The sequence below is a fragment of the Misgurnus anguillicaudatus genome, chromosome 8 (assembly GCF_027580225.2).
Source record: "Misgurnus anguillicaudatus chromosome 8, ASM2758022v2, whole genome shotgun sequence".
NCBI lineage: Eukaryota > Metazoa > Chordata > Actinopteri > Cypriniformes > Cobitidae > Misgurnus > Misgurnus anguillicaudatus.
In genome coordinates this window covers 11,506,365-11,523,097 of record NC_073344.2, presented here as the reverse complement: position 1 = coordinate 11,523,097, position 16,733 = coordinate 11,506,365, and the positions used below count along the sequence as shown (strand labels likewise).

At 38.1% G+C, this 16,733-nt stretch overlaps 2 long non-coding RNA genes across 5 annotated transcripts in view; one reads left to right on the top strand and one right to left on the bottom strand.

Moving 5' to 3' along the window:
• The window catches only part of LOC129450734 (uncharacterized), a 29,103-nt gene extending 15,138 nt beyond the window's left edge, over window positions 1-13,965 (bottom strand). For both annotated transcript variants that reach the window (XR_008646414.2, XR_008646413.2), the window contains exons 1-3: window positions 13,832-13,965; window positions 8,273-8,418; window positions 709-767 (exon numbers count right to left, since the gene is read on the bottom strand). This is a non-coding gene — a long non-coding RNA (uncharacterized lncRNA). The remainder of the gene's footprint in view (window positions 1-708; window positions 768-8,272; window positions 8,419-13,831) is intronic.
• A 91-nt stretch (window positions 13,966-14,056) lies between these two features.
• Window positions 14,057-16,733, top strand: part of LOC129450735 (uncharacterized) — a 55,986-nt gene continuing 53,309 nt past the window's right edge. For 2 of the 3 annotated variants that reach the window (XR_012370728.1, XR_008646416.2), the window contains exon 1: window positions 14,057-14,306. This is a non-coding gene — a long non-coding RNA (uncharacterized lncRNA). The remainder of the gene's footprint in view (window positions 14,307-16,733) is intronic. The other variant, XR_008646415.2, reaches the window with a different exon arrangement.

Sequence of the window (16,733 nt, the reverse complement as noted above, 5' to 3'; positions counted from 1 at the left end):
ATGCATGTTAGAGCTGTCTTAATTAAAAACAGCTTGCACTCCCATATCTTATAATATATCACTGTCATTGTTTTGTCTCAACAAAATAAAGTTATTACAAAATCAGCTCTGCTATATAAGTGTCTGGTAAATAAGAAATACTATAATGTCAAAAATATCACTATAGTGACTTTTTTCTGCAACACGTAGACACACATGCAGCAAAACTACACTACAGCTGTTCAATTCTGGATGCCAGACAAGCCATACATTAACACTTCATGTTGTTTTCATGACACTGAATTTATAAAATCAGATATTTTTTCTCCATCTACTTTATGCAGCTAATGAACTGATAGCTACAGCACATGTTTTGCCGATTTTCTTCCTTAGCTGAAATAAATAGGCTTATTTGAAATAGCACACTTAACATCTGTCCTAAAGTTTTTGTCATGCTCAGGGCATTGTACTACTTTTGGGATTTTACAAGGATGGGAATTTTCGCATTGAACATTTGAATATGCAGGTGTGTGTAGGCGTTAGACCCCCAGGATTCGCCCACTCAGCATGGTGGGCTGTGCTCCCAGAGACGTGGGGAGGGGACCCTGAAAGTTTGGGGACAATGACCCCATCCAGCCTCTCTCCGTGGGTGTGGGTGGGAGGCAGTTATGCGTCATTCAGCCCCCACTGTGAGCTCTAAAGCCGCCCCCACATTCTGGAGATGCCTACCTGCCCAGGAGCCATCCTCTCTCCATCTGTCCAGTTTGGGGGAGCACGGGGAGACAGGGCTCCAAAAAATGTTAAAACAAGCAAATGAAACAAGTGTTTATTAAATAGCTCAGTAAAACCATTTAAAAACATTTACTTGTTTCTGGAGGAGCAATGCGGTGGCAGTGCCAAAAGTTTTGGGACTGATAAGAGAACACACATACTGATGCAAATGTATACCTTGAATGTACTGTACGTAACTTTGGATAAAATGCATAATGTAATTACAAAAGAAAACCCTTCTCTCTTCCTAAACAGGTATAGTGTCTCTAACTGTGGGTTCACACCAGACGCGAATGAAACGATTTGTGCGAGTAGATTACATACAAAGTCAATGCAAAGACGCAATCAGATGCATCCTCGCATGGGGCGATGCGAATGCTGCGATATGGGCGGCACGATTGCCACGAAAACACGCGCTATTCGCCTCAAAAGCGTCTTCCCCCAAGTTGAAAATATTCAACTCAAGCTAAAATTTCGCATGACACAAGATCCTGCGAGGAATCTAGAGCGAGTAAAGCGATGCCCCGCATTTGGTGTGTACGTAGCATAATGCAAACGCGGGGCATGTTACTCGGTCTAGATTACTCGCGGGATTTCACTTCCTTCCTGTGTCATGCGAATTATTCGCTTGAGTTGAACATTTTCAACTTGGACGAAGACGCGTTTGAGGCGATAGCGCGTGTTTTAGCAGTAAACGCGCCGCTCATATCGCGCCATTCGCATCGCCCCACACGAGAACGCGTCTGATCGTGCCTTTGCATTGACTTTGTATCTAATGTACTTGCACAAATCGTTGAACTTGCGTCTGGTGTAAACCCATGGTAATGCTACGTACAAACCAAACGTGGGGCATCGCGTTACTCGCTCTAGATTACTCGCGAGATTTAACTTTGTCTCATGCGAATTTTTCGCTCAAGTTGAATATTTTCAACATGGGCGAAGATGCGTTTGAGGTAAATAGCGCATGTTTTCCCTGTAAACGCGACGCCCATATCGCGTCATTCGCATCGCCCCACACGAGCACGCGTCTGATCGCGTCTTTGCATTGAGTTTGTATGTAATCTACTCGCGTTGAACTCGCGTCTGGTGTAAACCCACCTTAATGCTACGTACACACCAAACGCAGGGCATCACGTTACTCTCTCTAGATTGCTCGCTGGATTTAACTTCCTTCCTGTCATGCGAATTTTTTGTTCAAGTGGAATATTTTCAACTTGGGCGAAGACGCGTTTGAGGTGAATAGCGCGTGTTTTCGTGGTAAACGCGCCACCTATATCGCTTGATTTGCATCGACCCACATGAGCACGCGTCTGATCGCGTCTTTGCATTGACTTTGTATGTAATCTACTCGCGCAAATCGTTGAACTCGCGTCTGGTGTAAACCCACCTTAATGCTACGTACACACCAAACGCAGGGCATCACGTTACTCTCTCTAGATTGCTCGCGGGATTTAACTTCCTTCCTACCATGTGAATTTTTTGTTCAAGTGGTATATTTTTAACTTGGGCGAAGACACGTTTGAGGCGAATAGCGCGTGTTTTCGTGGTAAACGCGCTGCCTATATCGCGTCATTCGCATCGCCCCACGTGAGGACACGTCTGATCGCGTCTTTGCATTGACTTTGTATGTAATCTACTCACGCAAATCGTTGAACTTGCGTCTGGTGTAAACCCACGGTAAGGGTTGGTTCACATTTCGCATCTTTTGTGCACCCAAATACGTTATTTTGAATGTAGACGCGCAACAAGCACGTCAAATAGAGAGTAAAGCAGTCGCGAAGCACACGAGGTCCGATGCGCTCTTTTGTCCAGGCACGCAGCCAGTTGAAAATACATTAACTTTTTTTTAAATGTCGCGTTGAAAAGCACATCGGAAAGAAGTAGGAAAGCGTTTTCCGGAAATGTGAAATGCCCATAAGAAATGTTGCAAATTTCTAAACTGAAAGTAACTTTGTATGGAATTTCTAATACCATTCCTTCCCTTTGATGAATCGATGAATTGTTTTCCTCACTTTCACAAGATGCTTTGGATTAAAGCAAATGCGAATAAGGTTCAAATACACTAGACCAGTGGCTCTCAACGGGGGGCCCTGTTTAATTACATTTTATAAAATACATTAATTTATCATAAATTCTGTGTAATCAAGCATCAGGAAAATAACACTATTAACCAAGAGCACTACATTGTATAATTTAATGTTTTGTTTAAATCAAATTTTAAGTTTTGGAATGTTTTATGTCATAAATGACCTTTGGGGGGCCATGAAGAGATGCGCTGTACACAAGGGGGGCCAACCGCAGAAAAAGTTTGAGAACCACTGCACTAGACCCACCTAAGGTAGTGCTGCACAATATCGTTCCAGCATCGACATCGCAATGCGTGCATCTGCAATAGTCTCTCTGCGAAATCAATGAGCTATACTATACAAAAAAATGCAAGGCAGAAGTTAATTAAGTAAATTAAACTAAGCTTTTATAAGTCATCTGGTGAAGTCATCCAGTATTTCTTATATCGCAATATACACCGCAAGAAAACATAACATTGCAGTGTAAGTTTCCCCCCACTATCATGCAGGCCTAACTTATAGTAAACCTATTTGCAAAGAAAAGGGTGTGTTTGCACTCAAAATGACTTACTGTAAATACACATTGCAGATATCACCTGGTTTGTGGGTGTTTACTGAAGGTTTTCGCGCTGAAATACCACATGTAAAAGTGGCACTGCTGTTTAGTGAACTGGCCCGTGAGAATGTTCACTAAATTCCAAAATTTGCTACATCAGTTATCCGGAATGAACCAATACTGCACACTACCCAATATACAGTAACTCACACTCCTACATGCAGGCAGTGCCTCTCTGTAAAGCTGTTAAACTGCTCCTACACCCTCAGAGGAGGAGGGATGGAAGGAGGTAACTGATCATTTCAACACCCTAAGCCGTGTCAGTTGATTCAGAGCTTAGACGTGGGAAACATCTGACAACATGCAGCCCTGATTTAGCAAGCCTTCCTGGATCTGTCTTATAATCTCAAGGGCCTGAGAGGTGGATGATGGTTGCGGTCTGGCAGGGGGAGTCCCTACAGCTGCCACGCTGCCATTTATTTTGTTAACACAAACCCAAATAATCCATGTCGAAGTCTGCATCATTCAGAGCGTCTTGACTCAGCCCTTTTTAACTTCACGACGGGAAGTATGAATTGCAAAAGTGGGAGTTATTGCAACAGCTGCTTGTCTGGTGGGAATGAATGAGCACAAGAAAAGTTCAAGGGACCGCCGGCGGATTGCTCACTGTTATCTCCTCTCTACTTATCAGTCTCATGGTAGACAGAAAAAGTGAGAAACATTCTCGCCCCTCTTGTTTTAACACGTTATCGCCATTGAAATAACAAAGATGATCACTCAACACCTGTAAAGATAAGTTTACTATGAAGCAAGGACAATTTTTTTAAAGATATTTTGGGCTTTTTTAAGAAAGGGTGTTGAAGAGAGTGACAAAAATGATCAAAGTCAAGTATCTTTATTTGTCTCCCCAGGGAGAAATTTGTTTTGGATGTGAAGGAATTATATAATTAAATATAAATTAATATATATATAAATATATAAATTAGTACACTCTAAAAAATGCTGGGTTGTTTTTGACCCGGGGCTGGGTCGCTGTTGGACAGAACACACTGCCGGGCCAAAATGACTGGGTTGTTTCAAGATGGTTGATTGACAATAACCCAGCAATTGGGTTACAACAACCCAGCAGTTGGGTCATTTTAACCCGGCAGTGTGCTCCGTCCAACAGTGACCCAGCCCTGGGTTGGAGACAGCCCAGCAATTTTTAGAGTGTATATATATTAAAAATATAATTATATAGGAGAAAGAAAGTAGTCAGAGAAGGGCCGTAAGCCAGGACTGCAAAAACAGATTACTTAAATACTATGTATTTTTGTCTTGCTTTACAGTACAAATGAAGAATTTCGTTGCAACACCGTTTTTATAATTGTTCAGAAATCTCGTTTTTTGGTTGTGCATTCCTATTAATTTCAATTCAACTGCAGTTGGTTTGTTTTGATTTAAACCTTCACAACTTAACAAATACAGCTAAGTAGCACCATAAAACAAAATAATAACATGATAACATCATAATAAACACGTTTTGACAAAAATGTTAAAAAATGGATTTATCTCGTTTTGCAACGAAACTCTTCAAATATTTAAAAATTCTTAAATCAAAATACATTTACTAGGGAAACAAAATGACCTGTGGCGGCCGTTGTCTTCTTTTTTCGTGGGTGCTCAATGCGAAGTTTGTCACAACATGTATGCACCCCGTCGTGTGTGGTTCCTTATTTCAAAATATGTGTTCTGTGCTTTAAGTGATCCATGTGCATCACGTGTCTTGTCAAAATAAGTGCCTGCTGCACACACATCTAAAGGGTTTATGATTAAAGAGACGCTCACATTTGCCAGATACTCGTATAATCTCATGCCTTTGCGTGTATTTTGTGAACGTGAGCGACTCTTTTATGATAAACGATATAATATTGACGCGTGTGCAGCGGGCACTTGTTTTGGCGGGGCACGTGGTGCGCATGGTTCGCATGACGCAGCAAACACATGTTTTGGGGGCGCGGGCAGCACGCATGACACTCCGAACACCTTTTTTGAATTTGCGCCCCTCAAATGAGTAGTCATGAGCCGCCACTGCTTAAGATATAAGGTCTTGATTTTAAAAAAATCCTCAAAATTAAGTTAGTTCATGATTAAAAAAACGAAAAAATCTGCCGTTAGGGTAAAATAATAATAATAATACTTTTTAATTTATTTTCTTTTTCAACCCAGCATTGAGCCAGAAAGGGACAAACCCAGCTGTTGGGTTAAATGAACCCAGAAAATGTTTTAAAACAACCCTTCACACTTAGAACGGATGTGTTAAAAACAACACATTAGTGTTGATTTTGTGACAACAATCTCTGTGTTATTATTGAAACAACACATTTTGTGTTACTTTTAACACAACTTGTGTTTTATTTGAACATAAAATCAACACAAAATGACACATAATGTGATAAAATTACACATAATGTGTTAAAAAAAAGATTGAGTGCTTTTTATGTTTTAACCCTTTTTGACCCAACAGGCTACTGGGTTGAAAATAACCCAGCATTTTATAGAGTGTAAACATATTTTTTTCATTAAACAAGACTAAATCAGTAATTTAATAAAAGTATCTTGATTTAAGAATGTGTAGATATTTGCACTGGAAAACAAGACAAAAATGCTAAGAAATGCATTTTTGCTGTGTGGGTCAGCAAAAATGCACACAGCAATATGTTGGAGTGCAAACCACATGGCTATTGGCTGCCACCAATGGCAATGTTTTTAACTATATTGTACTTACAGTTATACATTTTTAGACACTTGTCTACACAATTTTGTGCATTCAAACAGTCTGTGCAAAAGTCTTAGGCCATATAGTATTAATGTGCATATAGTATTAAAAACTGTAAAAATGTAAACTGATGTGTCAAGTTTTTAGGTTTAAACTCTCCTTCCACTTGAGCAATAGCAGGAAGCTGCAGGATCTCTTAAACCTAAATAAAATGAAATCCTTATTTCTAATTTTAAAGAAATTAGTCTTTTTACTTCATTCTTCTCAAAAACGCTCAAGATGTGTTTAGTGCCAAGAGAGGACACACTACACACCGACGATGCCTAAAGAAGACATTTAGTCCTGAAAATTAAATTTTAATTTTTTTTGTACATAATCTGTATTTTCTGTTTGTATCGTAATAAAATAGAGTGAAAAATAAATATGGATTGACAATAAAACTTCTAAAAAAACAAGGTGGTGGTGGCGGCTTAAGACTTTACTGTCTGTTTTATTAGTATATGTGGTCCCTGGGATTTAACCCTTTGCGTTACTAAATGAGTCTCTTAGTGTATTTGTTAGAAAAAGATTATAATCAAATGCTAATAAACCAAATTAGTTGGCTTTAAATTGCTTGTGCTTAGAGGAGCTGTTAAGATATTACCAGCCCCGCCACTGGTTGTTTGATCTTAACCTTTTGATCTCTTTTTATGGGGTAAATGCACTTAAACGTATAGACATCCATTCGCGTTTGAAGGCCTTCGAGCAGACAGATTGAGAACAAATTCCATCATTCTACCTCAAACTGCCAATTACCTATAACACCACGGTAAACTCCCTTCCTTGGAGCAACACTTGTTTGTTGAGGGTTATAAAATAGACAGGTGACTCTAACCTCTGCTGATATCAACTCTTTTATCCAGTCCCGAAATGCCTGTTTCACCTCTAGCCTTTCTAACATTTTGTAATTTGCATTCTTTGTTTAGTGATGAATTCCCTACGCCCTACCCATCCAAAAAACTCCTTGAGTGATTACTACACTCTCAGAAATAAATGTACAAAAGCTGTGTCACTGGGGGCACCCCCTTTAAAAAGTACACCCATGTACCCAAAGGGTGCATATTAAAGGGGCACTCCACTTTTTTATTAAAAAATATGCTCATTTTCCAGCTCCCCTAGAGTAAAACATTTGATTTTTACCGTTTTGGAATCTAAAATAAATAACTAAAAAGTTTCAATATTTTTCCAATTTAAAACTTGACTCTTCTGTAATTACATGGTGTACTAAGACCGATGGTACACGGACTTTGCTGCTGTAACATGGAGCAATGATATTACGCAGCGCTTGGAAATAGTCCCCTGCTATTGAAAGTTACCAAGGGGACTATCTTCAGGCACTACGCAACATCATTGCGCCTCCCGCAGCCACGCCACAGCAGCAAAGTCCCCGATCACTACGCCAGAATGAGAGTACAGTTCCTAACCACATCTGCCTAGAAAATCTCAACTTTTAATTTTCCGTCAGTCTTAGTACACAATTTAACTGTAGAAGAGTCAAGTTTTAAATAAAAAATATCGAAACTCTGGGTATTTTTAAGTGCGATGCTAATGGTCTAATCAGATTCAATGCTAAGCTATGCTAAAAGTGGTCCTGCCAGACGCCTAGATCGGCTTAATGGATTAGAAAATGGTAAAAATCAAATGTTTAACTCTTGGGGAGCTGGAAAATTGGAATTTAAAAAAAGTGGAGTGTCCCTTTAAATGTTCATACTTGTATTTCAAATATACTGAACCTTTCAAATATACTGGACCTTTTTAAAGGATGTCCCAATGACAGCTGTTGTACCATTTATTCTGACAGTGTATAAAGGAAGAAGTAATTTTTTGAATAAGGAACTTTAACAGCAGAATTGGTATCCCAAAGGTACATATTGGTACCCCAAAGGTACATGTAGGACCTTTATAAAGGGTACCGTCCCAGTAACAGCTGTTAAACCATTTTTTTGACAGTGTATAAAGGAAGCAGTACTTCTTGAATCAGAAACTTACAGCAGTTGCTATGGCTTTATTTTCAATTTATAACCTGTGACTGTGTCTGTATGTGATCAAATAAATCATAGGATACACAAAAAAACTTTCTCAAGTTGAACATTTCATGCATACTTCACCGCTAGCTTTGAGAAAGGGCCTTTGGTGAAGGGCTTCAGTTGCTTGTATTCGTCTGTCTTCTGTAGCATCCAGAAGTGCACTGTCACTCACACACCGCCTCTGCTGATCTCATCAGAAGCGCTCACTCCGGATAGACTGTCCTGGGTAGGAGCACAAAAGGGTACACATGTCACTAACCTCTCGCCACAAAGCAGGTGTTGCTATCAGAGGTCTACTGGGTGGGACAGCTGTCCATCACAGTGTGACAAACATTTACACAATGGCCACGTCGGCTATATTTCATTCATGACTATCTACAGAGCCAATGCTGGGACAGTTGTTACGATATATCTATTCAAAGAATTGTCAAGGAGAGAGAGTGATCAATGCCTTTGTTAGGTCATTTCGGTTCATGAGATTTAAATGAGTCTCAGTTAAGCTTTATTTTAAGAATCAACTTTGTCCCAGATGTTTCTACTGAAACATTACACTTACATAAATTTATATTGGCGATTACATGAATGTCTATTAAATAAATAGGTGTATATAAAACATTGTGTATTTCTTCCAAAGGAAGACATTTGTACGTTAAGGATATTTTTGTCAGACAAAACCAGACTGATCTCACGGAAAGTCGTATTATAGGCACGCAAAATTTTATCAATTCATTTTAGCTTTTTTCGTGCCTTGAGCACGAATGTCTTTTTCGTGTCAGTGGCACAAATTTCTACAAATTGTTTTTTGTGTCCGTTGACTTTCTTTTTTGTTTCATTTTATGTATTGTATTCTCATTGGTTTTTTACTATTTTCTTACCATTGTCGCTTGGTATCACTTTCTGTTACATTTTTAGACATCTTAACCCAAACCCCAACTCCAGGCGAGAATAGTTTGAAAAGCGGAAGAAAAACATGTAGAAACCAATACATAAAAGTACATTCTAACCCAAACCCCAAATCTAACCCCAACCGACAATTATTTAAAAATTGAAAAAAAAAATGAAAACAATACATAAAATGACTCGAAAAAGAAAATTGTGACACGGACACAAACATATTTATAAAAATGTATGCGAGTGACAAGAAAAAAACATTTGTGCTCAAGGCACGAAAAAAGCTGAATTTCGTGCCATGGACACGAATAAATTAATCAAACTTTTTGGTGACTATCACATGACTTTTACGTGAGATCATGTTGGATAAAACATGGTCCCAAGCTGTACCTGGGGCAATGTACCATTTAGACAGTGTCGGCCGGTGACTTATTTTTTCAAGGGTGCTTGATGCAAAGTTCGTATGTAGCCCGTCATGTGTGTGGTTTGAAAAAAAATGTGTGTGGTTTGTAATTTCAAAATATATGTTCTGCGCGTCGAGTGATCCTATGTGCATCACGTGTCCCGTCAAAATAAGCGCCCGCTGCAGATGCGTCTAAAGGGTTTATGATAAAAGAGAAGCTCGCGTTCGCCAGATACTCGCATAATCTCATGTGTTATCAGAGTTTAGTGTTAAGTGAATGTCTTGCGTGTATTTTGTGAATGTTAGCGTCTCTTTTATCATAAACGGTTTTGACACGTGTGCAGCAGGCGCCTATTTTGACAAAACACGCGATGCACATGGTTCACAAGACGCAACAAACACATATTTTGAAAACACGAGCAACACACATGACACTCCGAACACATATTTTGAATATGCGGCCTTCGAATGAGCAATCACGAGACGCCACTGCATTTAGATACAGTACATATACATTTATGCATTTTGCATTAATCCAAAGCGACTTGCAATTCAATTTTTTATCAGGATGTGTGTTCCCTTTGTTCAAACCCACAATCTTTTGCACTGCTACTAATCCAATGCTTTACCACTGAGCTATATAGTGGTACATTTGGTACCAATAAGTACCTCTAATGTACTAATATGAACTCTTTAAGTGCAAATGTGTATTTTTAAAAAGGGTACCGGCCCAGTGATAGCAAGGGATCAATTTTTCAAGACAGTAGTATATGTTTTTTGTGTGTATTTTTAACCAAAAAATATGCAGATTGATGCCCTAACATTTGACACTGTATCGAGATCATTATAGAGAAGAGACATCTGAACTCATTGCTGTCTTGGAGATAAAATTTAGAAATGAAATAGACGGACATGTCGTGGATCAATGAATTATTTTCAGCCTACAGTATGCATTAGAAGCTCAGACAATTTAGAACCCTAATGTGAAACTCTTGTGTGTTGCACCATGGCCGAGAAACTGACATTAATTTCTTTCATTCCAGGGTGGCAGTACAGCCAGATGTGCACATTAGTATTTGTCCCACCCTCATTTTGTTTTTGTTTAGAGAACTCTGACTTCTGCCTACAGCTACCTGTTGAGTTCTTCCACACCTCATGCTGAGGAACTGTATACAGTGATCTCCACCCTAAATGCATAGCCAGCCCCTCGGAAAGTCCCCTAATTTCTCTCAACCCCGTCTTGTTTGCCCTACCCATCATTTAGGTTTCGACAGCATGTGGGCGACTTCTGACAGTTTGTATTTAACTCAATTGCTTAGAGGGGGTCTGCCTGGAGTTTGCAGGGCATGTGTCCACATTCAGACAAGCCTTCGCATGTCTAACCTCTCATCTAGAGGTATCCTGTGAAGAAACTGTGGTGCAAAATAATTAAAAAGCAAGAGTTTGTGCTTAGTGTTTATTCACAGAGATTTTCCATGATTCATATTTATATTCCCTGCCAATGTAGAACTTGTGCATGCCCCCCGAAACCGTAAATAGAAATGTGCTGCACAGTTTTGGCATTTTGCATCATGCTGTTTCCAATTATTCCATCAACACACATTTCACATGGTGTTTGATGGACTTTCAACGTTGCTTTTAAGGTCATTATTGGGATAGGAGAGTAAATGAGAGAGGGTATAAGCAAATTCAGAAGTCAGGAATCAAACTGCACACAATGCCACAGCTCCAACGTCTATTTGTGACGAATTAATAAATCTGCCTTGACATTGGAAATCAAGATGTATTACACTAATAAAACGTTAAAGTCCTATCATTCATTTAGTAAAGAAACTTGATAGCTTTTCAAATGCCCTGAAGCGCTACTGGGGCATAAAATCTGTCGCTGGCTGTCTTTTATTTGCTAGCTTGGTTTCCTACTCATGACTTCCATGTGAACATTATACATTTCCCTGCCCACTTCTAAAAGTGCTTTGATAAATGATATGGACAGCTAAATACATTACAGCTTTACTGTAAAATGTCTCAATATGGCTTTATTGATTTGTCTTACTGGGGGAATACCATTGCTTTGAAATTGGACCGTTATACGTTCAGGTCACTTTATTCTCTAAAACTGTGTGTATTTATTTTAAAATGATCTAATTTCTCAAAGACTATTAAGTTGCCGTTGTCTTATTTGTTTCACATAATTAATATTACTGTGAGGTTTCCATTGCACATGGGTCCAAAATGAGTGCAGTCCAAAGCATTTCTGAAGCAGTGCCATAATGAACAATGTATGTGTTTCTAAAATTAAGTTTGTCATATATTTATAACAATACCCATAAAACAATTAATCACAATGACCTCAAAAGAAAAGTTTAAAGTTTATTCTACTACGTCTACTTGTTAATATGTATTAAATGTATTACCACTAGTCCTTTAGCATACCAGAGTTCATATAAAGTAATGCTATTTAACTATAAGTATCTGCTAATAGATTAATTACAAGGATGCAGGTGGTCATGTGACTTAAAAATGGCAGCTGACAAGAGGCTTGTACAACTACAACATAACCCCAAATACAGCAGGACCTAAAACTTTTTTGCCACACCTGCCAATGGCATAGAAAATTTACCAGCTATAAATATTTTTACTGGCCATGAAACTTTTAAAGCTACATCTACACTAACTTAAAGAGCACCTATTGTCCGATTCACATTCTTAAATTTCCTTTGGTGTGTATTAGTACGTTAACGATATGCAAAAGGTGCACCCCAAAGTAAACGATGACGCGAGTTATTGTATCCAACGTAAATCTTTTTTCTTGGAGTACAACAAACACATGGATTGTAGGCAATAGTTTACTTCCTGGGATTGGTGATGTAGACAAGACCAACATTATCATAATTCCTCCCACTTTGGACTTAAGTTAACTCCTGTTAGCAACCGAATCTTTCAAACATGGTAAGGAGCATCATATTTCCGGCTGACATCAGAGGTATTCAGGCCAATCACAACATACAGATTAGCTGGCCAATCAGAGAAAGAGCTTATTAAATCCGTGCGTTTCAGGAAAAGTGAAATCTGGAGCTACAAAAATGTACGGTATGTGGAAAATAATGTGTTTTTAAAACATAAACCACATGAACACATTGTATTATACCAAATAAACAAAATAACATAGTTTTTTAGCAATGAAATAGGTGCTCTTTAACATATTTAAGTAACACTATGCAATAATGTACTATGTGTTAACATTAATTAATTACAATAATTAACCTGAACTGACAATAAATAATATTTATACAACAAATATTAATCTTAATATTAATTAAGTACATCTTAATTAGAATTAACCTAAACGTTCTCAAATTACAGGACACCTACGTTTACTTCAATATTTTTTATGTAAATTTTTATTTATTACTCCATGACAAACTATATATTATTGGAAAGGTCTAAGCCCCTTTATAAAGTAAATTATGTAGGGAGAGTAACTGATTAATTTATGAAGAGAGTTTGCCTCAAAACATTTATATCCTGCTAAATGTCGCTGTCCCGCCAGTGTGACCCCTACGTTTACTTCAGTGTTTTGCATGTGAATTCTAAGAGTAAGAGATTCTAAGATTTAAGAGTGTAGTTATCATTTATCATCAGCATTTTGGGAAAGGAATGACATAGTGAGAGCCATTTTCTAAAAAAATGATACGGGTCCATATAATGTAGTGACAGGTTTTTTTATTACATGACCCCCCATAGGAAGACATATTAATTAATATATATTAATAACAATATATTCTAGTAAAAATCTATAAAAAAGTTGACAAACTATATATTATTGGAAAGCTCAAATAATGTAGTTTTCATATTTCAAAAAGTTTTAGCAGTAATAATAATGCAGTGACAGTAATTTATTAATTTGTGACAAAAGTATGCAGCAAACCGTTGACACCTATTGGCTCGTGGTTGGTTAAACAACAAAAACATGTGACTCAAACTCATTTTTTTTGTGATTTTAAATTGAAATTTGGATCACAACTACTTAAGATTTATGGCTCCATGTTTATATTATTTCTTTTGTGAAATATTTACATTTTTAGAATTTTATGTATAAAATTAATATGTTATATTATTTTTTATTTATTAATATAAATTTAAACTGCTTTAAAAAATTTCACCTCAATTTACCTTAGTTAAGGGTTTTATGCCCATAAATTAACTAGAGCAGACAATGACTAATTGTATTTGCATTAACAAATATGAATAAATGCTGTAAAAATATGTTCGTTGTAAATTCATGCTAGCTAGGTTAATATTATGCCTTTCAGTCTCTTTTCACACCCATTCCTATTTTACCTTATCCTCTTCACGTGTCTGTGTACAGTATCACATTCTCATCTCTGTAATCCTTTAAACACAGAGCACCGTCGTGAATTTGTAATGCTTGCGCATCATGTTTACGTTTTGGTGAAGTTCGACTTCCCGAAGACGGGTTGTGACGATTATGACGTCAAAGTACCGCGAGAGCGAGTTGTAAGAACTCTTTCCGACTCATTCTCGCGATGTCATATCCATCGATCTGTGCAGCGCTGCAGGAACTGGAAGTCGAACAAACCAGCTGTGCCTACAATTCATAACGATGTCACCGGCCACCTGGCGAATGAGACCGTTTTATATTCTCGCTAATGTCTCATTTGTGATCACTTATAACATGAAAAGCATCACCAGGCTTACAGTTTCGGGCATTTTTTAAATCTTTGAATTTGGCGGCATCGCGATAAGTGTCTCTCTGCATCCTGAGAAATCTTGACTGAGGCAGTAGACCATCCAGGTATTCCTAACATAGCCTACTTTTTTGCATATTGATGTTCCAAACATACTATTAATGTTGGATGACTATTTTTCGCACACAAACGATTTTAAATATTTACGTAATGTTACAGTTACAGTTTACACAGTTTAAGTCTCTTTCCAATAATGACTAGCAGTGTGTCTTATGTGTTGGCATAAGAACGATTTTCATGTTTATCAACACTCTCTTTAATATTATTTATGATTACAATGTTTCCAAGATCTTGCAAATTCTCTAATTTAAATATCTAAAGCATCTCTAAAAGAGCTTAAAATGTCCCTGATTTGTGTATTTACATTCATGCATTCTGCGCTTTTATCCAAAGCTCTTACAGTGCATTACAGGTGTACATTTTATCATTATGTTTGTTCCTTTGGATCGAACCCACAACCTTTTGCGCTGCTTATGCAATGCTCTTTCCCTGAACTACAGAAACACATTTTGTGATATTGTATAAGTGTAACAGATGCCAGCTGGTATGAGCTGTGTTACCCCCACAGTCTTTGTTAGCGTGGTTGACTGGCTTGATACAGGGTTTGAATCCCAGAGCAAGCTGAACCGGCTACATAAACCTACCTAGGTCAGGCAGTCGACCTGTATCCCCTGAACCAGGGAGACCGCACAACAATCAGCTCATTGAATACCTCACTTTGGGAAAACCAACTGTCTTGTAGTGTCCTTCCGATCATCCCCACCTGCAGCCTGCGTGCCACACAAGTGTGAAATATTAGTACACGGAGACCGAGTCTTTTGTACAAGGCAGCTGTTTATGTAATCCTACTCATGGGTCGTGGGAAAAGGTGGTTGGAATATGATGTACATGTGTTACATCCTGTCTGGAGCTGCTGGGCCTTGGCGTATGCACGAGTTGGGACATTTAGAGGCCGTGGGGTCGGGTTAGCATGTACGTGTGTTGTGACAGCTGGAACGTGGCCTAATGCCCTGGGTTTGCTGCAAGAAACACGACAGACGTTACAGATTGTCTAAATGAAAGCGCAGGTCGGAGGAAAGTTTTGAAGAAATGAAGCAACCCTCAGAAAGAGAAAATACAGCAAATACAGAAAATTACAGTGTAGGCATGTACAGACTGAACCTGTAATTTGTTCAACATGAAAAGATAGGATTGTTGTGATTATTAATTAAAATTATAAAAAATAAATCTGCAATTATATACTTTATGTATCAACTTGAAGTTGAACTCATGACCTTTGTGCTGTTATTGCAGTGTTCTGCTATTTGAGCTACAGCATGACAACAACCCATTGATCAGACTGCATATTTATACATTACACTAAATCCATAGTCATGTGAGAAGCATGACTGCCTTATTTATGATGGTTTGAATACATGGGAAAGTTAGAGATGTGGTAAAGAGACAGACATGATGTTTTTGCTCTTTAATTAATACCCATGTGAATTGCAATTGACCCTGCAATAACCATCTAAATGCACCAGTGCGTTTTATGGGGATCCAGTCTTTTGATATAAATCCACCTTGAGACTCCACTTTAATACGTGGAATAAAAGTGGTGAATGCAACTCATTCCCAACACTTACACAAATAAATTACTCTGAAGATCTAAACTCTTAACAGGCTATCCACTGTGATTTACTGAGTAATACCTCTTCCACTACCTGGGATCAAGACTAGTCAATTAATTAGAATTCTTCAAAGGCAGTTTTATATTAGTTTTAGTTTTAACTTCCAATTGGAACCTTTGTATTTAAACTCAGATCATTACTACATTCCAATTGGCTTTTTATAAAACCTAAACCACCATCATATCACTAATGCATGCCAACAACATCTCCAAGTACAGCTTTGTTTTATATCTACCTAGAAATGAAATATGTTTTCTTGCAAGATTTGATAATTCAGTAAATTGTTTAAAGAGCACCAATGCTCCGAATTATGATTTTACATTTCCTTTGGTGTGTAGGTGTGTATTAGTACATGTTGATGATATGCAAAAGGTACATACCAAAGTAAACGATGACGCGAGTTATCGTCTCCAACATAAATCTCTTATCTTGGACTACAACAAACACACGGATTGTAGGCAACAGTTTGCTTTCTAGGATTTGGGGATGTAGACAAGACCGACATTATCATATTTCCTCTAAACCGAAGCGACAATGGTTTGAAAATAGGACAAAAAAGTTGAGTAACCAATACGTGACAGTGACACAAACAGAAAAGCGTGACATGCTCACGCTCAAACGCGGCGAAACAGGACATTGTCACGTTGGTCCATACATGCCTATAGGTACATAATTTCGTGATATAGGGTTGCAGCACATGATGATCTTATGCAGTTCTTATGCAGCACATTGCTGGGTGTTTTTAAGCAGCATTATATTGCCACGCATCAGAATACCACCAACACAAATTTGATTTGTCAGATT